Source organism: Rhipicephalus microplus, unplaced genomic scaffold (assembly GCF_043290135.1).
Source record: "Rhipicephalus microplus isolate Deutch F79 unplaced genomic scaffold, USDA_Rmic scaffold_636, whole genome shotgun sequence".
NCBI lineage: Eukaryota > Metazoa > Arthropoda > Arachnida > Ixodida > Ixodidae > Rhipicephalus > Rhipicephalus microplus.
The window spans coordinates 1-15,000 of record NW_027465194.1 but is presented as its reverse complement, the minus strand read 5'-3'; the positions used below and the strand labels follow the sequence as shown (position 1 = coordinate 15,000).

At 61.7% G+C, this 15,000-nt stretch overlaps 2 non-coding genes across 2 annotated transcripts; both read left to right on the top strand.

Moving 5' to 3' along the window:
• The first annotated feature begins 10,777 nt into the window (after positions 1–10,777).
• On the top strand, positions 10,778–12,592 carry LOC142795363 (small subunit ribosomal RNA). Its single transcript, XR_012892972.1, has one exon. It is a non-coding gene; the product is annotated as a small subunit ribosomal RNA (ribosomal RNA).
• A 1,719-nt stretch (positions 12,593–14,311) lies between these two features.
• On the top strand, positions 14,312–14,464 carry LOC142795360 (5.8S ribosomal RNA). The gene has a single exon (XR_012892970.1). It is a non-coding gene; the product is annotated as a 5.8S ribosomal RNA (ribosomal RNA).
• The last annotated feature ends 536 nt before the right edge of the window (positions 14,465–15,000 follow it).

Here is a 15,000-nt window from a genome sequence, read left to right as displayed (position 1 = left end):
GTCCCAAAATCGCGCCAAGTACGAAAGGAACAGCGCGGTCGAGACTCGGAAGAAAAAGCTTTCAAAGTGTCGTAGCACGATGCACACTGCTGTTCGTGTGGAACAAACGTGACTACCGTGCTGTACGGTGGAGTTCTGTGCGCAAAAGCGGCGCGTGTGTTTCTAAGCACCACAGCGTTGTGTCAAAAAAGAGGTGCCTGAGAGAAACGCATGCGACTGCCGTGCTTTGCGGCATAGCACCGTGCGCAAAAACGGTGCGCATGCAAGAGGTGTCAGAGCAAGCGAACTTGTGCCACGAGCAACAGGTCACTAAAAGCCTATAGATGACGGTGTTGGAGGAAAAGAAAAATATCGAGAAAGCACTGCGGTGTGCCGTGCGTAGGGACGGGCGCGCGTGCCACATGCCGCCGAAATATGGGTGTCGGAGAAAACAGAGTGCCGCGCGTAACGAGGGGCGCGCGTGTTACAGAGAGATATGCCCAAACGCATGAAAGTGTACGCAGGTGTCCTAAGGCAGTTTTTTTTTTTTTTTTCCTCATTTTGATGTCGCCCCGGCTGACGCGGTTTTCGTTTTTCCGTGCCGCCCCGGCTGACGCAGTTTTTGCGCCGCCCCGGCTGACGCGGTTTTTGCGCCGCCCCGGCTGACGCGGTTTTCGCGCCGCCCCGGCTGACGCGGTTTTCGCGCCGCCCCGGCTGACGCGGTTCGGACTTTGCACTTTTTGGCTCACCCCGGCTGGCGGCCCACTCACTCGATCGCCAGGTCTGTTTGCCCCGGTGGTTCCACCGCCAGGCTTAAGCGCGAACTTTTTTTGTTTGTTTTCTTTTGATTAAGCGCAAGCTTTTTTCTTTGTTTTCTTTTGATTAAGCGCGGGCTTTTTTCTTTGTTTTTTTTTTTTATTTCGCCCCGGCAGACGCGGTTTTTGCGCCGCCCCGGCTGACGCGGTTTTTGCCGCCCCGGCTGACGCAGTTCGGACTTAGCACTTTTCGGCTGTGCCTGGCTGGCGGCCCACTCACTCGATCGCCATGTCTGTTTGCCACAGTTTTCCCGGTGGTGCCGCACCCGGGCTCGCCCCGGCTGACGCAGTTTTCGCGCCGCCCCGGCTGACGCGGTTTCGTGCCGCCCCGGCAGACGCGGTTTTCGCGCCGCCCCGGCTGACGCGGTTTTTGCGTCGCCCCGGCTGACACGGTTCGGACTTTGCACTTTTCGGCTGTGCCTGGCTGGCGGCCCACTCACTCGATCGCCATGTCTGTTTGCCACAGTTTTCCCGGTGGTGCCGCACCCGGGCTCGCCCCGGCTGACGCAGTTTTCGCGCCGCCCCGGCTGACGCGGTTTCGTGCCGCCCCGGCAGACGCGGTTTTCGCGCCGCCCCGGCTGACGCGGTTTCGTGCCGCCCCGGCAGACGCAGTTCGGACTTGGCACTTTTCGGCTGTGCCTGGCTGGCGGCCCACTCACTCGATCGCCATGTCTGTTTGCCACAGTTTTCCCGGTGGTGCCGCACCCGGGCTCGCCCCGGCTGACGCAGTTTTCGCGCCGCCCCGGCTGACGCGGTTTCGTGCCGCCCCGGCAGACGCGGTTTTCGCGCCGCCCCGGCTGACGCGGTTTCGTGCCGCCCCGGCAGACGCAGTTCGGACTTAGCACTTTTCGGCTGTGCCTGGCTGGCGGCCCACTCACTCAATCGCCATGTCTGTTTGCCACAGTTTTCCCGGTGGTGCCGCACCCGGGCTCGCCCCGGCTGACGCAGTTTTCGCGCCGCCCCGGCTGACGCGGTTTCGTGCCGCCCCGGCAGACGCGGTTTTCGCGCCGCCCCGGCTGACGCGGTTTCGTGCCGCCCCGGCAGACGCAGTTCGGACTTAGCACTTTTCGGCTGTGCCTGGCTGGCGGCCCACTCACTCGATCGCCATGTCTGTTTGCCACAGTTTTCCCGGTGGTGCCGCACCCGGGCTCGCCCCGGCAGACGCGTTTTTTTTTTTCTTTCGCCCCGGCTGACGCAGTTTTCGCGCCGCCCCGGCTGACGCGGTTTCGTGCCGCCCCGGCAGACGCGGTTTTTTGCGCCGCCCCGGCTGACGCGGTTTTTGCCGCCCCGGCTGACGCAGTTCGGACTTAGCACTTTTCGGCTGTGCCTGGCTGGCGGCCCACTCACTCGATCGCCATGTCTGTTTGCCACAGTTTTCCCGGTGGTGCCGCACCCGGGCTCGCCCCGGCTGACGCAGTTTTCGCGCCGCCCCGGCTGACGCGGTTTCGTGCCGCCCCGGCAGACGCGGTTTTCGCGCCGCCCCGGCTGACGCGGTTTCGTGCCGCCCCGGCAGACGCAGTTCGGACTTAGCACTTTTCGGCTGTGCCTGGCTGGCGGCCCACTCACTCGATCGCCATGTCTGTTTGCCACAGTTTTCCCGGTGGTGCCGCACCCGGGCTCGCCCCGGCTGACGCAGTTTTCGCGCCGCCCCGGCTGACGCGGTTTCGTGCCGCCCCGGCAGACGCGGTTTTCGCGCCGCCCCGGCTGACGCGGTTTCGTGCCGCCCCGGCAGACGCAGTTCGGACTTAGCACTTTTCGGCTGTGCCTGGCTGGCGGCCCACTCACTCGATCGCCATGTCTGTTTGCCACAGTTTTCCCGGTGGTGCCGCACCCGGGCTCGCCCCGGCAGACGCGTTTTTTTTTTTCTTTCGCCCCGGCTGACGCAGTTTTCGCGCCGCCCCGGCTGACGCGGTTTCGTGCCGCCCCGGCAGACGCGGTTTTTTTGCACCGCCCCGGCTGACGCGGTTTTTGCCGCCCCGGCTGACGCAGTTCGGACTTGGCACTTTTTGGCTGAGCCTGGCTGGTGGCCCACTCACTCGATCGCCATGTCTGTTAGCCACAGTTTTCCCGGTGGTGCCGCACCCGGGCTCGCCCCGGCTGACGCAGTTTTCGCGCCGCCCCGGCAGACGCGGTTTTCGCGCCGCCCCGGCTGACGCGGTTTTTGCCGCCCCGGCTGACGCAGTTCGGACTTGGCACTTTTTGGGCTGAGCCTGGCTGGCGGCCCACTCACTCGATCGCCATGTCTGTTTGCCACAGTCTTCCCGGTGGTGCCGCACCCGGGCTCGCCCCGGCAGACGCGTTTTTTTTTTCTTTCGCCCCGGCAGACGTGGTTCCCCCCCCCCCTTTTCGCTCGCCCCGGCTGACGAGGTTTTCGCGCCGCCCCGGCTGACGCAGTTTTCGCGCCGCCCCGGCTGACGCGGTTTCGTGCCGCCCCGGCTGACGCGGTTTTCGCGCCGCCCCGGCTGACGCGGTTTTTGCGTCGCCCCGGCTGACACGGTTCGGACTTTGCACTTTTCGGCTGTGCCTGGCTGGCGGCCCACTCACTCGATCGCCATGTCTGTTTGCCACAGTTTTCCCGGTGGTGCCGCACCCGGGCTCGCCCCGGCTGACGCAGTTTTCGCGCCGCCCCGGCTGACGCGGTTTCGTGCCGCCCCGGCAGACGCGGTTTTCGCGCCGCCCCGGCTGACGCGGTTTCGTGCCGCCCCGGCAGACGCAGTTCGGACTTAGCACTTTTCGGCTGTGCCTGGCTGGCGGCCCACTCACTCGATCGCCATGTCTGTTTGCCACAGTTTTCCCGGTGGTGCCGCACCCGGGCTCGCCCCGGCTGACGCAGTTTTCGCGCCGCCCCGGCTGACGCGGTTTCGTGCCGCCCCGGCAGACGCGGTTTTCGCGCCGCCCCGGCTGACGCGGTTTCGTGCCGCCCCGGCAGACGCAGTTCGGACTTAGCACTTTTCGGCTGTGCCTGGCTGGCGGCCCACTCACTCGATCGCCATGTCTGTTTGCCACAGTTTTCCCGGTGGTGCCGCACCCGGGCTCGCCCCGGCAGACGCGTTTTTTTTTTTTTCTTTCGCCCCGGCTGACGCAGTTTTCGCGCCGCCCCGGCTGACGCGGTTTCGTGCCGCCCCGGCAGACGCGGTTTTTTGCGCCGCCCCGGCTGACGCGGTTTTTGCCGCCCCGGCTGACGCAGTTCGGACTTAGCACTTTTCGGCTGTGCCTGGCTGGCGGCCCACTCACTCGATCGCCATGTCTGTTTGCCACAGTTTTCCCGGTGGTGCCGCACCCGGGCTCGCCCCGGCTGACGCAGTTTTCGCGCCGCCCCGGCTGACGCGGTTTCGTGCCGCCCCGGCAGACGCGGTTTTCGCGCCGCCCCGGCTGACGCGGTTTCGTGCCGCCCCGGCAGACGCAGTTCGGACTTAGCACTTTTCGGCTGTGCCTGGCTGGCGGCCCACTCACTCGATCGCCATGTCTGTTTGCCACAGTTTTCCCGGTGGTGCCGCACCCGGGCTCGCCCCGGCTGACGCAGTTTTCGCGCCGCCCCGGCTGACGCGGTTTCGTGCCGCCCCGGCAGACGCGGTTTTCGCGCCGCCCCGGCTGACGCGGTTTCGTGCCGCCCCGGCAGACGCAGTTCGGACTTAGCACTTTTCGGCTGTGCCTGGCTGGCGGCCCACTCACTCGATCGCCATGTCTGTTTGCCACAGTTTTCCCGGTGGTGCCGCACCCGGGCTCGCCCCGGCAGACGCAGTTTTCGCGCCGCCCCGGCAGACGCGGTTTTCGCGCCGCCCCGGCTGACGCGGTTTTTGCCGCCCCGGCTGACGCAGTTCGGACTTGGCACTTTTTGGGCTGAGCCTGGCTGGCGGCCCACTCACTCGATCGCCATGTCTGTTTGCCACAGTCTTCCCGGTGGTGCCGCACCCGGGCTCGCCCCGGCAGACGCGTTTTTTTTTCTTTCGCCCCGGCAGACGTGGTTCCCCCCCCCCCTTTTCGCTCGCCCCGGCTGACGAGGTTTTCGCGCCGCCCCGGCTGACGCAGTTTTCGCGCCGCCCCGGCTGACGCGGTTTCGTGCCGCCCCGGCTGACGCGGTTTTCGCGCCGCCCCGGCTGACGCGGTTTTTGCGTCGCCCCGGCTGACACGGTTCGGACTTTGCACTTTTCGGCTGTGCCTGGCTGGCGGCCCACTCACTCGATCGCCATGTCTGTTTGCCACAGTTTTCCCGGTGGTGCCGCACCCGGGCTTGCCCCGGCAGACGCGTTTTTTTTTTTCTTTTCGCCCCGGCTGACGCAGTTTTCGCCCCGCCCCGGCTGACGCGGTTTCGTGCCGCCCCGGCAGACGCGGTTTTTTGCGCCGCCCCGGCTGACGCGGTTTTTGCCGCCCCGGCTGACGCAGTTCGGACTTTGCACTTTTTGGCTGAGCCTGGCTGGCGGCCCACTCACTCGATCGCCATGTCTGTTTGCCACAGTTTTCCCGGTGGTGCCGCACCCGGGCTCGCCCCGGCAGACGCGTTTTTTTTTTCCTTCGCCCCGGCAGACGTGGTTCCCCCCCCCCCCTCCGTCTTTCTTTTTGTTTTTTTTTTCGCCGCGGCTGAAGTGGATTTTTCGGTGCCTCGACGCCCCGGTAGTCGCGGTTTTTCCGTTTCCGCACGGCCCCGGCTGACGCTGCTCGGTCACAGTCGCCTTTTGTGAGGATTGCAGACTTCTTGAGCGCGGGTGTTTTTTTTTTGTTGTTGTTGTTGTTTTATTACGCATTCGCTCCAGCAGACGCTGTTTAGACTTTTTGTTTCCTCTTTTATCCTGCGACGAGGTGACGAGGTTTATTCGGTGCCCCGCCGCCCCGGCTGAAGTGATTTTTCCTGTCCCGTGCCGCCCCGGCTGACGCGGTTGGGACTTCGCGTTTGTTCGGCCGCCACGGGTTTTGGCGCACTCGCTCGGTTGCTTGTTGTTGCCACTTGTTGCGAACCCAGGTTTCTTGAGCGAGCGCGGGCGTTTTTTCTTCCTTTCTTTCTTTGTTCTATGTGTTAGCGAATCGGCCTTTAATATCACACGAGGACTCACAACCAACAATTTTCAGTTTGAAGTGTAAAAAATCTGCAGGTGTTGACGTAACTGACTTGCCCCGTACCCTTGAGTACATCCATGAAGTTCTCGTAGTACTACTAAATCGCATTATTCCAAGTGGAGAAATTCCCATAAACTTGCAAACCTCTACACGAAAATCGGTGCGCGTGATAAAGTTGAAAATTATCGTCCGATATCAAATGTGCCTTCTATAACACAAATTCTAGGAAAAAAAAAAAAAAACACTTGTTCGCCGTTCTCTGCGCCGTGACTGGCAGCACTCCGGCGAAGCGAAACGGGGTCGATTCGAGCACGATATCGGCGTCTTTCGACGTGCTCGCCGGCGACCGTCGCACGAGTACGTCGCACGAGCGCGTCTGCCGGGGCGCCGTTTGCGAAGCCGACGCAAAAGTGGGAACCGCCGCTCGGATGATCGCCGCTTTCGGCAGAGTGAGTGTTGGCACTCCGGGGAAGCGAAACAGCGTGAATGCGCCCACGAAATCGGCGTATTTTGAAGTGCCCGCCGGCGACCGTCGCACGAGTACGGTAAACCGCGTCAGCCGGGGCGTAGTTCGGGACGCCGACGAAAAAGTGGGAAGCGCAACTCGGATCTTCGCCGTTTTTGCAGGAGTGAGTGGCGGCCCTCCTGCGAGACCAAGAAGCATCGATTCGTGCACGAATTCGGCGCCTTTCGACGTGATCGCCGGCGACCGTCGCTCGAGTAGGGCAAACCGCGTCTGCCGGGGCGGGCTTCGGGACGCCGATGCGAAAGTGGGAAACGCTGCTCGGATGTTCGCCGTTTTTGGCCGAGTGAGTGCTGGCACTCGGGCGAAGCCAAACGGGGCCGATTACGGCACGATATCGGCGTCTTTCGACGTGCCCGGCGGCGACCGTCGCACGAGTACGGTAAACCGCGTCAGCCCGGGCGGAGTTCGGGACGCCGATGCGAAAGTGGAGAACGCCGCTCGGATCTTCGCCGTTTTTGGAGGAGTGAGTGGCGGCACTCCGGAGAAGCCAAGGAGCGCCAATTAGCGCACGATATCGGCGTCTTTCGACGCGCTCGCCGGCGACCGTCGAACGAGTAGGGCAAACCGCGTCTGCCGGGGCGGGGTTTACGACGCCGACGCAAAAGTGGGAACCGCCGCTCGGATGTTGGCCGTTTTTGGCAGAGTGAGTGCTGGCACACCGGCGACGCGAAAGAGCGCGAAAGCGCCCACGAAAGTGGCGTATTTGGACGTGCTTGACGGCGACCGCTGCAGGAGTACGAAAAACCACGTCAGCCGGGGCGAGCGACCCACGGCGGTCTGGGTGCTTATCGCTGCTATTATAGGGGCACCCCGGCAGACGCAGAAAAAAAAAATTTTTTTTCGACCTTCTTTTTTGCTGGTCGAGCTCGGGTAACCCAGGTCGCAATGGGAGCCGCGCACGAAAGCGGCGTCGCGAGACGCGTTCGCGGTCGCTAGTCGCACGAGCTCGGCAACCGCGTCAGCCGGCGCGGAGTTCGGGATGCCGACGGCTAAGTGGGTACCGCTGCTCGGATGTTCGCCGTTTTTGGCCGAGTGAGTGCTGGCACTCCGGCGAAGCGAAACGGGGCCGATTCGGGCACGATATCGGCGTATTTCGACGTGCTCGCCGGCGACCGTCGCACGAGTACGGCAAAGCGCGTCTGCCGGGGCGAGGTTTGCGATGCCGACGAAAAAGTGGGAAGCGCCGCTCGGATCTTCGCCGTTTTTGCAGGAGTGAGTGGCGGCCCTCCTGCGAGACCAAGAAGCATCGACTCGCGCACGATATCGGTGTCTTTCGACGTGCCCGCCGGCCACCGCCGCACGAGTACGGCAAACCGCGTATGCCGGGGCGGGGTTGGCGACGCCGACGCAAAAGTGGGAACCGCCACTAGGATGTTCGCCGTTTTTGGCAGAGTGAGTGCTGGCACACCGGCGACGCGAAAGAGCGCGAAAGCGCCCACGAAAGTGGCGTATTTGGACGTGCTTGACGGCGACCGCTGCAGGAGTACGAAAAACCACGTCAGCCGGGGCGAGCGACCCACGGCGGTCTGGGTGCTTATCGCTGCTATTATAGGGGCACCCCGGCAGACGCAGAAAAAAAAAATTTTTTTTCGACCTTCTTTTTTGCTGGTCGAGCTCGGGTAACCCAGGTCGCAATGGGAGCCGCGCACGAAAGCGGCGTCGCGAGACGCGTTCGCGGTCGCTAGTCGCACGAGCTCGGCAACCGCGTCAGCCGGCGCGGAGTTCGGGATGCCGACGGCTAAGTGGGTACCGCTGCTCGGATGTTCGCCGTTTTTGGCCGAGTGAGTGCTGGCACTCCGGCGAAGCGAAACGGGGCCGATTCGGGCACGATATCGGCGTATTTCGACGTGCTCGCCGGCGACCGTCGCACGAGTACGGCAAAGCGCGTCTGCCGGGGCGAGGTTTGCGATGCCGACGAAAAAGTGGGAAGCGCCGCTCGGATCTTCGCCGTTTTTGCAGGAGTGAGTGGCGGCCCTCCTGCGAGACCAAGAAGCATCGACTCGCGCACGATATCGGTGTCTTTCGACGTGCCCGCCGGCCACCGCCGCACGAGTACGGCAAACCGCGTATGCCGGGGCGGGGTTGGCGACGCCGACGCAAAAGTGGGAACCGCCACTAGGATGTTCGCCGTTTTTGGCAGAGTGAGTGCTGGCACTCCGGCGAAGCGAAAGAGCGCGAATGCGCCCACGAAAGTGGCGTGTTTGGACGTGCTTGACGACGACCACCGCAGGAAAACGAAAAACCACGTCAGCCGGGGCGAGCGACCCATGGCGGTCTGGGTGCTTATCGCTGCTATTATAGGGGCACCCCGGCAGACGCAAAAAAAAAAAAATTTTTTTTCGACATTCTTTCTTGCTCGTCGACCTCGGGTGACCCAGGTCGCAGTGGGAGCCGCGCACGAAAGCGGCGTCGCGAGACGGCTTCGCGGTCGCTAGTCGCACGAGCTCGGCAACCGCGTCTGCCGGGGCGGAGTTCGGGACGCCGACGGCTAAGTGGGAACCGCCGCTCGGATGTTCGCCGTTTGTGGCCGAGTGAGTGCTGGCACTCCGGCGAAGCCAAACGGGGCCGATTCCGGCACGATATCGGCGTCTTTCTACGTGCTCGCCGGCGACCGTCGCACGAGTACGGCAAAGTGCGTCTGCCGGGGCGGGGTTTGCGACGCGTACGCAATAGTGAGAACCGTCGCTCGGATGTTCGTCGTCTTTCGCCGAGCCAGTGCTGGCACTCCGGCGAAGCCGAACGGAGCCGATTCGGGCACGATATCGGCGTCTTTCCACGTGCTCGCCGGCGACCGTCGCACGAGTACGGTAAACCGCGTCAGCCGGGGCGGAGTTCGGGACGCCGATGCGAAAGTGGGAAGCGCCGCTCGGATCTTCGCCGTTTTTGGAGGAGTCAGTGGCGGCACTCCGGTGAAGCCAAGGTGCGCCAATTCGCGCACGATATCGGCGTCTTTCGACGTGCCCGCCGGCCACCGTCGCACGAGTACGGCAAACCTCGTCTGCCGGGGCGGGGTTTGCGACGCCGACGCAAAAGTGGGAACCGCCGCTCGGATGTTCGCCGTTTTTGGCAGAGTGAGTGCTGGCACTCCGGCGAAGCGAAAGAGCGTGAATGCGCCCACGAAAGTAGCGTATTTGGACGTGCTTGACGGCGACCGCCGCAGGAGTACGAAAAACCACGTCAGCCGGGGCGAGCGACCCACGGCGGTCTGGGTGCTTATCGCTGCTATTATAGGGGCACCCCGGCAGACGCAGAAAGAAAAAAAAAAAAAAATGGGGACATGGCGTGCGTCACCGTGCGGCTTCGCAGCGTTGCCGAAGTCGCCGAGCCCTTCGACTGAGCCGAACGGCGGACAGGGAACGTTGGTCGGCCGTTCTAACCTGTCGGTGCCACGCCGAGACGTCGTTAAGGAAAACCGCGTCGTGGGCCTCTACGACGCCGTCGAGTCGTTGTACGTTTGGTGTCCAGCGTGTCGGCGGCGAGTAGCGGACACGTCGTTCACGACTTCGGTCTTTCGCAGTCGACGCGAACTTGCGGAGAGTCGTGGTGCCTCACGTTTTCGGCAGAAACCGCGGCGGAATTTTCCCGTGCGTGCGCGCACGACCTCGGTGCTGTGCCGTCAGCGTAGTGTTGCACAAACTCGTGGCCTACCCAAGGTGCGGTACGTTTGCGGCCGTATCCTCGGTGGGAATTTCGTGAGTAGGGTCGCAAATTCTACGACCTCGGCGGGTTTGAGAGCGACGTAGACTTGTGGCACGCTCAACGTGCCACACGTTTCGGGGCACACCCGCGGTGAAATTTTCTCGAGTACGCTCGTATTAGTGCCCAAGGAGGTCTGGGTACTTATCGCTGCTATTATGTGGGGGTTCTCGTGAGCGGCGTACGCGAAAGCGACCGGGTGTCTGATATGCGGCGGGCTTCGGCCTCGTCAAGCGTGTCCTCGGGTCTGCTCCAGGGGAATCCACGGCAGTCGTCTGCAGCCTCATCCGCTTGATGCGTTAGGGGCTGGTTGTCGGACGGTGCCGTTTTACCACGATATCGAGGTGTGTTCCGTGTCGTCCTCGGGCGATTCAGATGCGAAAGCGCCGAAGACGCGGGCGTGACCCGTCGTCTGGCGGCTTTGCAGTCTCGGCTCCGTTGCTAGTTCCGGCCGGTCCACCGACAGTGCAGCGGGCTTGGGCAACCCGCACGGCGCGACCGAGTCGATGCAACGAAAAAGAGCGAGCATGAACGTGCTTCTTGCCGCACGGCTCCCACTCGTCTTTCGGGAAGGTTGTGCCGTAGCGAGCTCGAACGCCGTCATCTCGGAGTGCAAAATAAGCGTGTTGGGGCGCCTGAAGGTGGCCTCCGCCGCACACAGACTGCGTCCGGCCCGCCGAAGGCGAGGACGGACGCGCAGTCGAACGATTACCTGGTTGATCCTGCCAGTAATCATATGCTTGTCTCAAAGATTAAGCCATGCATGTCTAAGTACATGCCGAAATAAGGCGAAACCGCGAATGGCTCATTAAATCAGTTATGGTTCCTTAGATCGTTTCTTCCTACTTGGATAACTGTGGCAATTCTAGAGCTAATACATGCAGTGAGCCTGGAGCCCTTTGGGTAACGGGTGCTTTTATTAGACCAAGATCGATCGGGTTTCGGCCCGTATTGTGTGGTGACTCTGGATAACTTTGTGCTGATCGCATGGCCACGAGCCGGCGACGTTTCTTTCAAGTGTCTGCCTTATCAACTTTCGATGGTAGGTTACTTGCTTACCATGGTTGTTACGGGTAACGGAGAATCAGGGTTCGATTCCGGAGAGGGAGCCTGAGAAACGGCTACCACATCCAAGGAAGGCAGCAGGCGCGCAAATTACCCACTCCCGGCACGGGGAGGTAGTGACGAAAAATAACAATACGGGACTCTTTTGAGGCCCCGTAATTGAAATGAGTACACTCTAAATCCTTTAACGAGGATCAATTGGAGGGCAAGTCTGGTGCCAGCAGCCGCGGTAATTCCAGCTCCAATAGCGTATACTAAAGCTGCTGCGGTTAAAAAGCTCGTAGTTGGATCTCAGTTCCAGACGAGTAGTGCATCTACCCGATGCGACGGCTCGGACTGAACATCATGCCGGTTCTTTCTTGGTGCACTTCATTGTGTGCCTCGAGATGGCCGGTGCTTTTACTTTGAAAAAATTAGAGTGCTCAACGCAGGCGAGTCGCCTGAATAAACTTGCATGGAATAATAGAACAAGACCTCGTTTCTGTTCTGTTGGTTTTTGGAATACGAGGTAATGATTAAGAGGGACGGACGGGGGCATTCGTATTGCGGCGCTAGAGGTGAAATTCTTGGACCGTCGCAAGACGAACTACTGCGAAAGCATTTGCCAAGAATGTTTTCATTGATCAAGAACGAAAGTCAGAGGTTCGAAGGCGATCAGATACCGCCCTAGTTCTGACCATAAACGATGCCAACCAGCGATCCGCCTGAGTTACTCAAATGACTCGGCGGGCAGCTTCCGGGAAACCAAAGTATTTGGGTTCCGGGGGAAGTATGGTTGCAAAGCTGAAACTTAAAGGAATTGACGGAAGGGCACCACCAGGAGTGGAGCCTGCGGCTTAATTTGACTCAACACGGGAAAACTTACCCGGCCCGGACACTGGGAGGATTGACAGATTGAGAGCTCTTTCTTGATTCGGTGGATGGTGGTGCATGGCCGTTCTTAGTTGGTGGAGCGATTTGTCTGGTTAATTCCGATAACGAACGAGACTCTAGCCTATTAAATAGGTGCGGGGTTCCCAGCACCTTACAACCTTCTTAGAGGGACAAGCGGCTCCTAGCCGCACGAAACAGAGCAATAACAGGTCTGTGATGCCCTTAGATGTCCGGGGCCGCACGCGCGCTACACTGAAGGAAGCAGCGTGTCTTTATCCCTGTCTGAAAAGACTGGGTAACCCGTGGAACTTCTTTCGTGATTGGGATAGGGGCTTGCAATTGTTCCCCTTGAACGAGGAATTCCCAGTAAGCGCGAGTCATAAGCTCGCGTTGATTACGTCCCTGCCCTTTGTACACACCGCCCGTCGCTACTACCGATTGAATGATTTAGTGAGGTCTTCGGACCGATGTCCGGCGCGGCCTTTCGGTTGCGCCGGTCTGTTGGAAAGATGACCAAACTTGATCATTTAGAGGAAGTAAAAGTCGTAACAAGGTTTCCGTAGGTGAACCTGCGGAAGGATCATTAACGGATTGTGAAGGGTGAGCGCCTCAGCTGCGTCTGCGCCCGACACTTTCTGCCGCTGACCCCGTTTGGACGCGGGGTCGGCTTTTCCCCACGGGGCTGCCTGAATGTGGAGCGGCACCCCGTGACAAATTGTTGCGCCCAGCGGACGCCAACACCGCGACCTTGGACGGTCGGCCAGGTGGCGGACGCGGGTACAAACGGCGCAACGCACTCATAGGTCGGCTTTCGACCCGCCACTGCACCGTGGCTCGAAGCGCTCGAAATGCGCGACCCGACCGCTGCGGGACCGCCTAGTACTGTAAACAGGAGCGGCGGAGCGCGAACGGCGAGTCGTGGTTACGTCGGTAGAAGGCGAGGCTGCGCGTTCCCGAAACGCCAGCCGAGTGCCCTCCCGACCGTTCGAGCGTGCAAGAACGAGACCCGACAATCGCGCGGCGACTGCCAAGTACGAGAGGAACGGCACAAGCGTCGGCGGTCGGTCAAGGAACTGGCGATGTGACGGGTCCGCTGTGCACCAGTGCATACCGTCCCGCCGTCCGCGGCAAGCGCCTCCGCGTCCTCGGGTGACGGAGGCTGCCGGTCGGTTCTTGCAGGCGAGGGATCTCGCTGGCACCGGTTCGCGTTGACGCGCGGCCGGTCATGGCACGGCGATGCGACGGCCGAGGTGCGCAGTACTCGATGGAGGAACCGCACGCTCCGATGACCGTCCCGCCCTCCGCGGCGTATGCGTACCGACCGTAATGGTTGCAGCAGCGCCGGCCGGCTTTTGAATTCGCCACACGAAACACGGTGCGAGATCGCGGTTAGGGGAGCGTCGACGTTGCCAGGCGTTTTGCTTGCTGCCGAGGGAAAGGCGGCACGGCCACGTCGCGCTCGTCGCGATTAGCGGGTCTGCGCGCTTTGGGAAGGTGCCGCAACGACTTGCCGAAAGAGGAAGCACGGAAGAACGAGGGACTTGGACGTCCCGACAATTGAACGCACTTGCGGCCAGGCCCTTGCTGGCTTCGTTCTTCCGCCTCGAGTAGGCTCGTACGCGGCTCCGGCGCCGAAAGTGGTCCTTGGCACCGACTTCGGTGGACGTGGGAAGTGCCGCGCAAGTACGGCGCGCCTGGCTCCACCTGTTGGCTAAAGTAGGCAGCCGGATCGGCATTTTGGTGTGCGGTGGCAAACCGTGGATGCGAAAAAAGCTTGTGCGATTTCGTGGAACAAAAAGCGGGGGTCCCCCTTTTTATGCGGAGGAGACCGACCCGCCTGCCGTGGTGAACCGCGACGCCACGGTAAAAACGGGAGAGGCTTGTCGATGGGACCGTGCATCCCGCGCTCCACGGAGGCCGGGAGGCGGCCGCCCGAGGAAATGTGTAGCCGTCGAGGCCCGCATCTGCGTGCACTCTTATCCAAATGGGTGTACCGCAGGCATTTTCTGGTTAGGCGGGCCAATGAGAGCGAGCACACAACGATACCTACGGGTCCGGCTTGGAGAACCGGCTTCGACGCCTCCCGAGTATTTATAGAGGGGTGGACCACGAAAGCACTCGCAAGTAGCGAAAGCGAAACGCCGTCCGAAACACACCGTTTGCTCGATTTGCGGCAGCCGAAAAAGGCGCGGCAGAGTTTTGGAGTCCAAGCGTGCGCTGAAAAGCGCCCTTCTTGGCCACTGTTTGGCCGAGTGCCAGAAACGTTTGGTTTTGACTGTACGGAATTGAACAAACACTTTTTCACGACTCTAAGCGGTGGATCACTCGGTTCTCGGGTCGATGAAGAACGCAGCCAGCTGCGAGACTTGGTGTGAATTGCAGGACACACTGAGCACTGATTCTTTGAACGCACATTGCGGCCTTGGGTCTTCCCTTGGCTTCGTCTGTCTGAGGGTCGGATCACATATCAAGAGAGCCTTCGGCGCACAAGGGAACGTGAGCCGTCGACTCGTTTTGACCGCGTCGGCAACACGGACAGCACGCTGAACACCTCACAGCGAGCGCCAACAGCGGCCACTCAAGGGCGAGACGGTGGCGACCGTCGTGCCAGAGCCCAACCGAAACGGGGGCGACCGACTGCATTGAGGATGTGGCACCTCGTTGAGACCGCCGCAGGACTTCGAGTCGGAAGGAAGCCTGCAGGGAAAGTGCGGTCGAGGTTGCGTACTCCTCTCTGCGACCGGGCGCGCAAGAGCTGCGAGAGCCACGGACGCGCAACTTTAACGCACGGTAAACACGAGGAGCGAAAGCCGGCCAGCAAAGCTTCTCCAGCCGTGCGCAAAGTGCGCGAGATCGCAGCCTTGCGTTGCGCTTGTTGCCCTCGAAGTAAGCAGGGTGTCCCGTAGACCGGGCGCTCGAACACGCTGCGGGGCCGTGCCTCCTCCAGGCTTTGCCGCGCGAACAGGGAACGTTCGCGCGCAAAGCGCAGGGAGG